This window comes from Thermobia domestica, unplaced genomic scaffold (genome assembly GCF_964235325.1).
Source record: "Thermobia domestica unplaced genomic scaffold, izTheDome1.hap1.1 HAP1_SCAFFOLD_1697, whole genome shotgun sequence".
Taxonomy (NCBI): domain Eukaryota; kingdom Metazoa; phylum Arthropoda; class Insecta; order Zygentoma; family Lepismatidae; genus Thermobia; species Thermobia domestica.
Window position 1 is genome coordinate 6746 of NW_027657407.1, and position 13890 is coordinate 20635.

A 13890-nucleotide genomic window follows, 5' to 3' on the forward strand; every position below is an offset into this window, starting at 1 on the left:
CTACACTGAAAACTACCTTGCGTTATAAAGGGTAAGTGAAACATATCTTAAAAATATCTTTCATACATTTCATTGTGTACATTAAAGAATGTAAGTTTGCCTTTTTCCTGTAATCAATACTTAATAAAGGATTTATTTTTATTTATTTATATACAATTTCATACGTGGTTCGTGATAGTAAACTCGATAGGACATAGTGGCACTATGAACATCCGAATCACTCATCATTCGAACATTCAAATATTTATTCGAATATTAGTATATTCCAAGTAATGTTAACGACGTTAATATGCTTGCCTTTATAGTTAATAATGTCAATTCTTACTTAAAACATACTTCCTTAACAGGACATTGAAGAAAAGGTAGTTGCCAACGGCCATACCATGCTGAATATACCGGTTCTCGTCCGATCACCGAAGTCAAGCAGCATCGGGCCTGGTCAGTACTTGGATGGGTGACCGCCTGGGAACACCAGGTGCTGTTGGCATCTCTTTTTCAAATTTCATTATCCTTCAAGTACGAAAATACTAGAAACATTAATTTTATAGTACTTTCAAGAGATAATTTATCAACATTATTTCATAGCGATTAATCGATATTCTAAGCGTTATACCCACTATTTCTTACACTAACAGCCTGTTTATTTGCACGGCACATTAAAATAACCTGATTTCCGATCCGTGTGCACCTACTACTATACTTAACACGGAATGTATTACCACTTTTTAAAAGTAAATTATTATGACTAAGTGTAGATCTCCGGCGAGTAAATGCCTTTCGTATACAAGCACGACACATCTCCGCTATGTGCTTTACTTTTTTACTAACAGCATATAGAAATTGGATTTCAAGGTGTTTCTACATAACAGAATGAAGCAAATTTCGTGATTTAACTCTTTCGAATAATGTGTTGGTCCTGACAAGGACCGTTTGAAATGAAAAATCTTGAAGAAGATTTTTACTTAGAGCTTGTGTACTTGGTAACAGCCTTCGTACCCTCACTTACAGCGTGCTTGGCAAGTTCACCAGGCAAAAGAAGGCGCACAGCTGTTTGGATTTCCCGGCTGGTGATAGTTGACCGCTTATTGTAATGGGCCAAACGAGAAGCTTCAGCAGCAATACGCTCGAAGATGTCATTAACAAAGCTGTTCATGATACTCATAGCTTTGCTAGATATGCCAGTGTCAGGATGCACTTGCTTCAAAACTTTGTAGATGTAAATGGCATAGCTCTCCTTCCTCCTCCTCTTCTTCTTCTTATCTCCCTTGGAGATATTCTTTTGGGCTTTACCAGCCTTCTTTGCAGCCTTTCCGCTAGTTTTTGGTGGCATGATGACTCACTCGTTCAGCAAAATTAGATGTGTCCGCCGATTTATCGACTTCATTTAAATTACAGTACGTGTTTCAATTCGCGCCAACTGCCTTGCTTTTCATTTGATGCACTCGGGTGCACGCTTGAAGTAGTAACAAAACTGACTTGATTCATGGGAGGCCGCAATTTTTCCTCTCATCTTATTACGAAAGAATATTGAACAATGTCTGGTCGCGGCAAAGGTGGAAAAGTCAAGGGAAAGAGCAAGTCCCGCTCCAGCAGGGCTGGCCTTCAATTCCCAGTAGGCAGAATCCATCGTCTTTTGCGAAAGGGTAACTATGCCGAACGAGTTGGTGCTGGCGCTCCCGTGTATTTGGCTGCAGTCATGGAATACCTGGCAGCTGAAGTTCTTGAGTTGGCAGGCAACGCTGCTCGTGACAACAAGAAGACTAGGATTATTCCACGTCATCTGCAGTTAGCTATCCGTAACGACGAGGAATTAAACAAGTTGTTGTCTGGAGTTACAATCGCTCAGGGTGGTGTTTTGCCCAACATTCAAGCTGTACTTCTGCCCAAGAAAACTGAGAAGAAGGCATAAATGTAAGACCTATATCTCATACAAATCGGCCCTTATGAGGGCCACAAACCCCTTTATAGAGGAGATTTACGATTGAAATGAATTGTTTTCGATATACAGACTCATCAAAAGTGTCTGAGATAGTTGCTTAGTGTCATTCGAAATTCTCGCTGCTATTCGATTAATTAGTATGTGTAGTCGTCGATCGTAATTGAAGCCCATAGGAAGTCACACTATCTTTAGAATACTCCAAACAGCGATGTGCTTAGTTCCCACTACATTATTAATTATAAGATCATTACCTTTTGTATTGTCGCTAGCTACATTTTTTTGATATTTGCGTACATCGGGCTCATATTACCCAGAGGACAGGACAGTCGAGCCCAGATTCTCAGCAATGGAAGAAAACCTCATACCACATATTCTCATGTACTTCATGCTAGACAAAGGAATTTCCAACATTCTTAAAGCACTCATGTTTCTCTCTTGCGTTGGCTTGGCTGAAATTACTCTGTTCAATATGTTCTCGACATTTATTATTGTTCATTACTATGCCCCAATGACATCATGAACAGAGCGGATCAAAAAACTTTCCTAAATTTCTTTTGCAACATAGTAATGACATTAAATGCACACTTAAGTACGATTTATTCTTTGCAAGGTCGATATTCATATTTGTGTGATATGTGTTATATGTATATGGTTTGTAATACGCAACTACTCTTATTCTCTGATCTCAGAACTCATTTGCTACTGTGCCCAACGAGCGAGCCTAGGTTTCTTGTAACTACTGCCTTTCTTTAGTAAATAATGTGAAGTATACAATGCATTAACCTACATCTCATATTTGTATTACTCTTTATTTTACTAACCCGCTACGAAGTGTCATTAATTTACATGTAAATCACAATAGACACTACCGCAAAAGAAAAAAATCGAACCCAAGACCACGTAAACAAGATAAAGGACAAGATTCAGGTTTCTAACGCATTATTCGCCCCTCACAGCACAGTATAGAAGTTGTATAAGCCTCTATACGTACATCCTACTGTCAGAACAGAAATTCCGACTTGCGTTTCGCATCTCTCATGCTCGCTACTTCCAACAAATCGCCAATTTCCAACCAGAACCCCTTCTCCAGCATTAATACTGCTACATATGAATACGTATACATGAACGTACATAATGTAAAAAAAAACGTATGATTTTCTCAAATTAATCTCTCTACGTCTGTAATTTTGTGTGCATCAAAAGGCTTTAATGTAGTTACACGAATTCTTATAATCTAACAGAAAATCGCACAAAGTAAATCTTTCCCTTTATATAAATTTGTTGGCTCTGAAAAGAGCCGTTTATGCCAATTTTATATCCAAAATAGGAGGAACCCCAACTTAACCTCCGAAACCGTACAGGGTTCTTCCTTGCCTCTTCAAGGCATACACAACATCCATAGCTGTCACTGTCTTCCTCTTGGCGTGTTCTGTGTATGTAACAGCATCTCTGATTACGTTCTCCAGGAATACTTTCAATACTCCTCGGGTCTCTTCATAAATGAGACCAGAGATACGCTTCACACCACCACGGCGAGCAAGACGCCTAATAGCGGGTTTGGTGATACCCTGGATGTTGTCACGAAGAACTTTACGGTGGCGCTTGGCACCTCCTTTGCCAAGACCCTTGCCTCCTTTTCCACGTCCTGTCATTTCGATATGTTACTGCTTCGCTCACCACACACGAGAAATACAAGCCCAAGCAGCCCAAGACTCGTGGTTTTGTTCCTTCGATCATGCAGGGAAAGCACGGAGGAAAAACACAAAACGTGTCTAAGCCAATGAGAACTGTCCTTTTCGACTGACTTTATCCAATGAGAAATAGCTTGATTTAACGGTTTTGCTCTTTATATAACTTGACTTCATTCAGCGCGCAATTATTTGAAACAAGTCGTGACAGTTGCAATGGCACGTACCAAGCAGACAGCTAGGAAATCTACTGGAGGCAAAGCTCCTCGAAAGCAGCTTGCCACCAAAGCTGCAAGAAAGAGTGCTCCAGCTACCGGTGGAGTGAAAAAGCCCCATCGTTACAGGCCTGGTACTGTGGCTCTCCGAGAAATTCGTCGTTACCAGAAGAGCACTGAATTGCTCATCCGCAAGCTGCCCTTCCAACGACTGGTCCGAGAAATTGCACAAGATTTCAAGACAGATCTTCGCTTCCAAAGCTCAGCTGTCATGGCTTTACAGGAGGCAAGTGAAGCTTACCTTGTAGGGCTTTTCGAAGACACCAACTTGTGTGCTATTCACGCAAAGAGAGTCACAATCATGCCTAAGGACATTCAGCTTGCTCGCCGCATCCGTGGGGAACGTGCTTAAGTTTGAAGTTCTGGCACTGAGTTCAAAAACGGTCCTTTTTAGGACCAATACACTACTTAGAGATGCTGTTATCCTAACAAGGATCTTGTCCATACTTGTTATCTTTTTTTTTTAAATTCTCACGCCGTATGTTGCATAGTTAATACATCTACCTTCGTTTTCCTCTCGTTTCGTATATCATCCTATCTTTCAAGTATATTCTTTAGTTTTCCCCTATGTTTACCGATTGATTATCTTCGTTTTATGTGGTCAAGGATTCGATTTTGCCATATGTTGCATAAGTTAACTTCGATTCAACCACTGTTTGCCCTTCTCAACGTTATTAATCTCATAGAACTCGCAGGCGAAATATGTACTTCTTCCAAGGTAGCAAAAGTAATATTTTCTCAGAGGTCGCTGCTGTTGAATGCAAACGTTAAACTAAACTTTCTTTAAGTGTCTGTTTGTACTTAACATCAGTTCAATTGTACACCTACATTTCTGCTGGTGTTACTATTTTTCTTTATAGCAATATTACGAATTATAAGACGGTATCCGTGGTTATTAGCGTGTTCCCTTTTCCTAACACTTTCTCATTACACCAGTATTTCCATCATTCATTAGGCGTAATCACCCGTCTCCTTTATCATAAAAATCATAATAGTACGACGTTAAATTGAAACAGTCTACTTCACTTTCACGAGTTGTAATAAGTTCGAACATTTCTTTCACCCCAGCCTTGAAAAGAGTTGATTTTAGTTTAGTGTCCCTTTCAGCAGCAAGGCTGTTTCAAACGTGGACCTACTTATTAACGTGCAATGCGAAACATTTGAGCTCCCACCGAGAATCGAACCCAGTCAGCCTGCAAAAGTTTTTCTAACAAATGCATTAAGTGCGTTTTCTGTACTGTTTCGCTACTTGAAGATAGGAACAAGGAAAAAGTAAGTGATCACAAATTGACATTACGTAATGTGTTCCCCATTTTTTTTCGAGTACACCATTCTTGACACCCGTGAAAGCTTTCTTTCCCCACCCTCAATTCCCCTCTGTTATAAAGCACTTACATCAAGAAGTGCTTCGGTTAAAAAGAAAACTCAAAGTCCCTTGCGTGTATACTATACATTGCTATGAATGAACATGTGATAATGATAGGAAAAGCACAATTTTACTCTTCTCAAAGTATTTGATGGCTCTAAAAAGAGCCGTTTTAAAATGTCAGATGATTTACTGACACATTTACTTCTTCTTTGGTGCAGCCTTCTTAGCACTTTTCGGTTTTGCTGTAGCCTTCTTTGGCTTCGGGGCCTTTGGCTTCTTGGGAGTTTTTGCCTTCTTCACTTTAGATGGTGATTTCTTAGGTTTGGGAGCAGCAGCCTTTTTCTTTTCACCAGTCTTCTTGGGACGTTTAGCTGCTGGCTTTTTCGCAGGCTTCTTCTCCTTTGATGCTGATCGTTTCGCCTTGGTTGAAGATCCACCTTCAGGCTTCTCCTTCAGCGATGAAGCACTAAGCTTAAACGATCCAGATGCACCTTTTCCCTTGGTCTGAACCAAAGACCCAGAAGCAACTGCACTTCTCAAGTATTTCTTGATAAATGGAGCAAGCTTCTCGGCATCCACTTTGTAGTTCTGAGAGATGTATTTCTTAATAGCTTGCAGTGAACTTCCTCCCCTTTCCTTCAAATTCTTGATGGCGTTGTTCACCATTTCTGATGTTCTTGGATGAGAAGGTGTTGTTTTTGGTTTCTTAGGCTTTGCAGACTTCTTAGGAGAAGCCTGTGCCGGGGCTGCAGGTGCTGATGCCGTATCTGCCATTGCTTTCTGCAATAAACTCAACGATACTGAAGAATGAAATTTTCGCTGGCAGGCAGCGTTGAGTTTGGTTACGGAGCGCGGACCGGATAGAAAGCACTTGCTGAGGCGGGCTGAGGTAAACAGAAGTTCGTAGTTGCCACAACGATAAGTGTGTTTCCTTCTATTTTGATAAACGATTTTTTTCAGGTATTCAATGAATGCACCAGATCCTATTCTTCCTTACTGGCTAGAAGAAACTTTATTCCACATAACTCAAAAGGCATTTGTTTTTATTCGCTTTTCTATTTTATGTTTCAGTCATTGCTAAGTCGGTCACACTACTTTTTCACCCTCCTTGTGCTTATAATTTTCATAATTTAACATGGAAATACTTATCAATAAATAATTATATTACCATGGTAATTAACTTCAATCCTTCCTGTGATTATACGCAAAGTACCATCTTCGTACTGCTTACTATAGTTCAATGAAGGGAATCTATAAAGTAACGCGTGTCGCACACATCTGCCTTGCAAACTCCCTGGCCTACTTCCAATGTATAGACTTTTATTTCAAATCCTGATTTAATTTCATAATTTTCTGTAGATTTTAACATTTTATTACCCAGCTTCTTAATACGAATGACAATCAAGCCTAAATATTTATTCCCTTTAACTTTATTTTTCTTTTTTATTTTGTGCCTTGTTTCATATTTGTTCTTACGTTAGCAATTAACGCACTTACCGTAGTTATGTATGAACAGGTTGTTTCTATATTTATTTTATTCCAAATAAATTAAATATATATACGGATTATTTTATGGTAGTTGATATTTTCTGTTGTTTCCTACGTGAATTGAGGAAACGCACGGACTTTCGCCTAATTCTTGTGCTACTTTCATATGTCTGTATCTGTCGAATGCTGTCGATCTGTCGAAATGTGTATTACTATCTGTCGATTCATCGAGTGAACTGAATTCGTTAACCATTTCACCAGGCGCGCATGCATTTTTTTTTCTTCTAAGGGATCCAAGCTTCGGGGGGCAAGGTTCCAATACTACAAGCCACTATGTCTATATACTATTATTCTGCATTCGAAAACACGATAAATATTCCACTTACTTTTTCACAAAAACATGATACAGACAGAGTACAGATGAAGTGTAAGATCAGATTTATATTGATGATACATCAATATTTTCCCTGTTAATAACTACATTTAATGAGAAAGTCTGCAAATGTATGTTCACTTAGGAACTTTTGCGAGGAGTCCGCACCCGGTGGACACCCCGTGAGTACGCCTCTGCACTTGACTATACTTCGAATTATACTGCAAACAGTTGTATTTTAGTTTCCCCGTTTAGTTCATCGATATCATTAACACAAAGAAAATAGATGTTATAGATGCGTATTCTCAGTTCTCGCTTTATATCCGGACGTCTGCAAAAATCTACTCCTTTTCTTTCTTTCACGCATCCACCAAACTAACAATGATTTGTATTATAATATTTGCGCATAAAATGTATATCTCATACCTTCCATGTTCTCAAGTATTCATAGACAAAAACGGTTACTTTCTGCGAACAAATTGTCCAAACACAGTGCAAATGTCATCTATAGATTGTCCTGGTTCCGTCTGCGTGTACATAACAATGCGTCATAATCATACATTGCACATTAAGGATATCAATTAATCTTCCCAAATTCCTAGATATGCCTGGCAAAAGTTCCGCGTGTTGTAAGGATATTACATTTGTACTACCGACAAGGTGGTATCTTCCAACATTGAAGTTCAATAAACCCCAAATGTGTCGGATATAGTATTTGATTTCTTGTCTCATTGTTTGCGTCAGAGATGTCTTCTCAAGTTAGGATTTACGATACATACAGGATGAGTTGTATATATTGTTGCTGCCAGCTCTATATTAATCCCATATTTGTAAACGAATAAAAACAGTATTCTAATTATAACAATGTGCTCACAATTAATTTTATTCTTAATTGTTATACGTATTGTTGATTAAAAATGAAAATGTTGCTAAGTGAATTTTATTAATATTTTCTGTTGCGTGATATAGGAAGTGAGTGAAATATTGGAGGAATATAGTGTGCGTAGCAGATGATGTGCAGTGGCTTTGGATCGCCTGTGATAAGGTAAGGCATTTGCTATTTTAATTAACACATTTTATATACTGTAATCCTAATTATTTTTATGTGAATGTGCTTACTACTTGTGTATTCAGTGGGACCGATGTTTTAATATGTATGGTCAAGCAGTGTCGAGCCTGGTCAGTGTGTGGATAGGTGACCATTTTTTGTAAATCGATAACATTTAACTTTGTAAACACGGATGAAGTAGAAGTATATTTATTTTATTTTTTACCTCAAATATGTAGGACACTTCTCCTTTGTACATCAATTATTATTATTAGTTCAACTTGTTTACAAGTTAAATGAAAAGAATAGTCGTTATCGTGTGATGATTGTGCTCATTAGGCTAAAGAAGACTCGTGATAAGAAAGAAAAGAAGAACGGTGCTCAAGTTTCGTCACAGCATATTCTCAAAAATTTACAGGCAAAATTCAGTGTTCTGCATGAAAAGGCATATTTGTACGAAAAAAAAAAAAAATTCTGCAGACGACAGAATTAAATAAAGTAATACACATGTATTTTAGAGTTACTGGTGTAAAATCATTACAAGTGCTTTGCCAGGTGGCCAATAAAAAGCACGAATACTATTTAAGGGAGCCAAAACAGGAGAAAGCTGGGGGCCTGAGCGATAGCAAGAATGTGCGTCCAAAGTGAACAGGAGCGAAGGCGACGCGGGTATACGTATAAGCAAGGGTAGTGGAAACCAGTTAGTTTTCGAGTTTCAATAGCACTTGTCATGCATCCATACTAGTAGCGCCCCGCTTGTAAACATTAAGTACACTATGCAAGAATACACCGCCGGTGGAAAATAGTACCTAATACAGTTATCTTTCATATATACTGACTTATTTTACAGTAGTAACCCAACACTAGTAAACGTAAAATAAAAGTGTATAACTTTATATTTAATTCTATCGCCTGGCTTAGTTTTTCACCTGTAAGATGTACTTATTTAGAGCAAGTTTCTTAACTAGCAAATTAAACCGAGAACCACAGCAACCATATATATATTCTTATGATGTACTTTTCTTTGAGTGGTGTTCTCTGTCTATTCAATAACATTTTCTCAGTTTAATGCTAGCAAAAAACAAAACAAAATCAAAGTGTTTCTATATAAATTTAGTTCACCGTGTTGTAATATCACATGGAATTGAAAAACGAATAGTCGAACCTCTGCTATCTCGATCAAACTTCTCAGGATGATATACTGACTTACCGCAGAAGTTCGACTGAATACGTTTCTCAGTTCCATGGGAGAACCTGGAGAAGCAAAAGCCTGCGCAACGGAAAATACTAAATAAACTTGTAGAGCAGGTCAAGATGTATCATCATGCCAAGTTTCATTCAGATCAGAGAAGTTTGGCTGCAGCCATTTTCATTACAAAGCACAAAATGGATGGTCCCTAACCTCGAGAATCTTCACAATTGTCGACGAGTTGAACTGCACTCATCTGATCAAAATCAAACTTAAAATGGCAGTTCACTTTCAACTGTTAAATAATATGATATGCAGGCTTCTGCTTTCCTAGTTACAGTCTATCCACTGTGGTATGCATATTAGTAGAAATGTGAGAGTGCATATTTATTAAAGATTTGCTTCAAAAAGCGATGAAAGACATAGGCATTCCCGCGGGCGGTGATAACAAGATGCCGGAAAACGAACAAGCAGAAAGAATATGGGCTGAAGAAGTGTAAACGACGACGCGGCGGCCCGTAAAGGTGTTGCCGTCCTATTAAATGAATAATATCAAAAGAAAGAAAAAAAAAGTAAAAAATTTCGCGCTCGTAATCAAGACAGAAAGCAACTAAAGGAAATCTTTGTTTTACGTCCCACGTTATGCCGCTTAGGCTAAAAGAGGCGCTGATTATGAGAAATGATTGAAATGGTGGTGGAATGAAGAAAGTGGGAGGAAACGGGAGAACCCCGCGGTAACCCACCGCACATAGTTTTTGTCCACCATAAAGTTAACTTGGCGGGGGCTCAAGACAGAAAGACGGTTGGAAAAACAAATAAACGATGTTCCATCCCGTAAAAATGTTGGCGACCTATGAAATCAATATTTTTTCTTAAAGAAAAAAAAAAGAATTAAAAAGAGAAAAAAAGGTCAAAATTTCGCGCTCGCTTCGCTCGCGATCAGCAGAGAAAAGAGGACGTGACGCACCCCTAAAAGTGTTGGCGACCGATTGAATAAATATTGTGGGTAAAAAAAAAAAAAAAAAAGTCAAAAATTTCGCGCTCGCTTCGCTCGCGATCAGCACAGAAAGAAGGACGTGACGCGCCCCTAAAGGTGTTGGCAACCGATTCAATACATATTGTCGGTAAAAAAAAAAAAAAAAAAAAACGCTCGCTTCGCTCGCGATCGACATGAAAAAGGCAACGACGTGACGCCCCGTAAAATTGTCGGCGACCTATTCAATCAATATATTCGGTTGAAAAACAAAGTCAAAAGTTTCCCAATCGCTTCCCTGCCGATCGACATAAAAAAAAAGGCAACCCCTTCACCTCTCCTTATGCATTCATCAGTAAACATACAACCATAGATCACAATACCACTCACATCACCTATCAGTTCTCCACGTCCATCAAGATCCAATCATCGCCCTGGCCCTTTATGATGATACACAACATTACATGTTATTGTGTGCATTGCCCCGCGTTACAATACATGACCAAAAAAAAAAGAGAAAAAGAGCTGCACTGCCTTCAGTGTAGACATGTTCGTATTCGTAGAAAATGATTTTAGGTACACGATAGTACAGTAATCTATCTTCACATGCTTCAGATGTGAACGATACCTACACATGAAGAGGGCTCCCGAGGTTTCCTTTTCCAATAGGATGGAGCTCCACCACACTTGCAGAATGACGAGAAGTTATGTTAATAAATATATCCCAGAGTGTTTCGTAACTCGCCCTTGGTCCTAATGATGAAGCGTTCTTCAGATGGCCCCGATGTCTCCACACATGATACTATGCGACTTCTTTTCACGAGGCTCTCAAAGATCACGTTTGTGTCCTAACATTCTCTGCAGATATGACACAGCTGCGATAGCGGATCACAGAAGCCTTTCCTCTCCTTACAAGAGACGTGTTCATTCGAGCATGGGAGTAATTCGACTATCGATCAAATATCTCCCGTGTCACGATAGTAGTCACTTTCAATTCTTCTAACGAAGGTAAGAAAAAATGCTATACAAACTTCCTTTCGGTATATAAAGGATTAGGGGCCCAGAGAATATTTTCTTTCAAGAGGATACATTCTTTTTCGAACACCCTGTATATAGATCCTCTAATTATAACTGCAAACAAAATGTTGATTTTGCAATTGCTTCCATGAGAGAAAATTCTGTGCACTTTCTTTCTGAAGGGCCGGGCCTAAACGTTTTCCTTAATCATTAAATTTAGTAGTTATCTACAATTACATAGTTTTCCATTGTTCTCAAAATAAAGATTTTTCTCTATGAATTGTTGAATGTTGCTAGGGATATTGAAGTAATTCTTTTTAGTGTTTTTTTCTTTACAATAATGTACTGAACGCCTGCATTAAGGAAGTTCGTGTGTCCATCTTGCAAAATGTTTCGTCTTTTTTCATGCCCACTAAGATAAATATTCATTTTGCTCTTTTCTCCGTATGCAAACCACATTTCTTAAAGGCAACATTTTCATACAAATGTAGTACTAAAAACTTCTAATTGGCAACATCTGGGCTGCGAAGAGGAAAAAGAAAGAAATCTCGTACGTATTCGCGCGCAATTCGGAATTAGCCAATGAAAAGCACAAAAGCGGCCACCATCTCTCTCTCTTTCTTATTAACGGTTTTGTACTTTCTGCAGTTCTATCAGTGCTGCTAACCTCTTACTATATCATTGAATATGTATGTTTATATATATATATATATATATATATATATATATATATATATATATATATATATATATATATATATATATATATATATATATATATTTTACAAAAAATCATACTACTACGGAATAATATTAAATGCCTGTAAACCCTCATTTCTGTTTGCACTTTCTGTTACACTACCTTCCCCGAACTTCTTTCAAGTTATTAAGTGCAGAACGGGGAGTTATACATATTTACTTGCGCTTTCACAATATCTGCACATTGTGTAATAATAGGAGACGTATAAAATAAAACTATATACTAATACGTATATATATATATATATATATATATATATATATATATATATATATATATATATATATATATATATATATATATATATACAGTACACATTCCACTATCCGAGGCTTTCCTTTTCTTTTCTTGCTGACGATAAATTACGCTCTTAGAAATGTTGTCTGAAAACAATAAGAATATGTGCAAAAAATACAATCAGAGGTAGAGGTCTTTAACAGGAACTAAGCAAGGGAGTTGAAAAATTTTTTATGCATGTAAAAAATATAGACATGAACCAACTTGTGAAATAAAAAGACCAGAAAACTACTCTTTCTAAATTATGTGTAAACTTTTTACCGAAAACGAAAGTTGCACGAAAGACTTTTTGTCCCTTTTTTGGCCTCCGGTGCTTGGGGTCCCTGGTTCAATCCCAGCTCGTGCCGTGTGAACTTTGTCGTGCATAAAGACCGTGCTCATGGGTTTTCTCGGGTTTCTCCCGTTTCCTCCCACTTTCTTCATTCAGTACTCATCATCACCGTCTCCTTTAGCGTAACCGGTATAAGTATGCGACGTAAATCTAAAGATTTCATTTCATTTCCCTTTTCTGCTCATACTGCTGATTATGCGCGATTATGCCAACATCCAACTCCGCGGATAATCGTGCGATTACTGTATATACAACTAATACAGATACGTAATTACATTATCAGTTACAGTATCGGTTTTTATTTACTAATTTGCCTCACTTTATTTGCATCCCTGCAGTAAATAATTCTTATCGATAATAGTTAAAATGTATATTACATTTTAGTGCTTCACGACTGAATGATCATCTGCCTTACGTTATCTCGCAGCTGAAGAGGATGCTACACTGAAAACTACCTTGCGTTATAAAGGGTAAGTGAAACATATCTTAAAAATATCTTTCATACATTTCATTGTGTACATTAAAGAATGTAAGTTTGCCTTTTTCCTGTAATCAATACTTAATAAAGGATTTATTTTTATTTATTTATATACAATTTCATACGTGGTTCGTGATAGTAAACTCGATAGGACATAGTGGCACTATGAACATCCGAATCACTCATCATTCGAACATTCAAATATTTATTCGAATATTAGTATATTCCAAGTAATGTTAACGACGTTAATATGCTTGCCTTTATAGTTAATAATGTCAATTCTTACTTAAAACATACTTCCTTAACAGGACATTGAAGAAAAGGTAGTTGCCAACGGCCATACCATGCTGAATATACCGGTTCTCGTCCGATCACCGAAGTCAAGCAGCATCGGGCCTGGTCAGTACTTGGATGGGTGACCGCCTGGGAACACCAGGTGCTGTTGGCATCTCTTTTTCAAATTTCATTATCCTTCAAGTACGAAAATACTAGAAACATTAATTTTATAGTACTTTCAAGAGATAATTTATCAACATTATTTCATAGCGATTAATCGATATTCTAAGCGTTATACCCACTATTTCTTACACTAACAGCCTGTTTATTTGCACGGCACATTAAAATAACCTGATTTCCGATCCGTGTGCACCTACTACTATACTTAA

At 37.8% G+C, this 13890-nt stretch overlaps 2 non-coding genes across 2 annotated transcripts; both read left to right on the plus strand.

Moving 5' to 3' along the window:
* Window positions 1–368: 368 nt before the first annotated feature.
* LOC145678002 (5S ribosomal RNA) lies at window positions 369–487 on the plus strand. Its single transcript, XR_014130153.1, has one exon. It is a non-coding gene; the product is annotated as a 5S ribosomal RNA (ribosomal RNA).
* A 13067-nt stretch (window positions 488–13554) lies between these two features.
* LOC145678003 (5S ribosomal RNA) lies at window positions 13555–13673 on the plus strand. The gene has a single exon (XR_014130154.1). It is a non-coding gene; the product is annotated as a 5S ribosomal RNA (ribosomal RNA).
* Window positions 13674–13890: the final 217 nt, after the last annotated feature.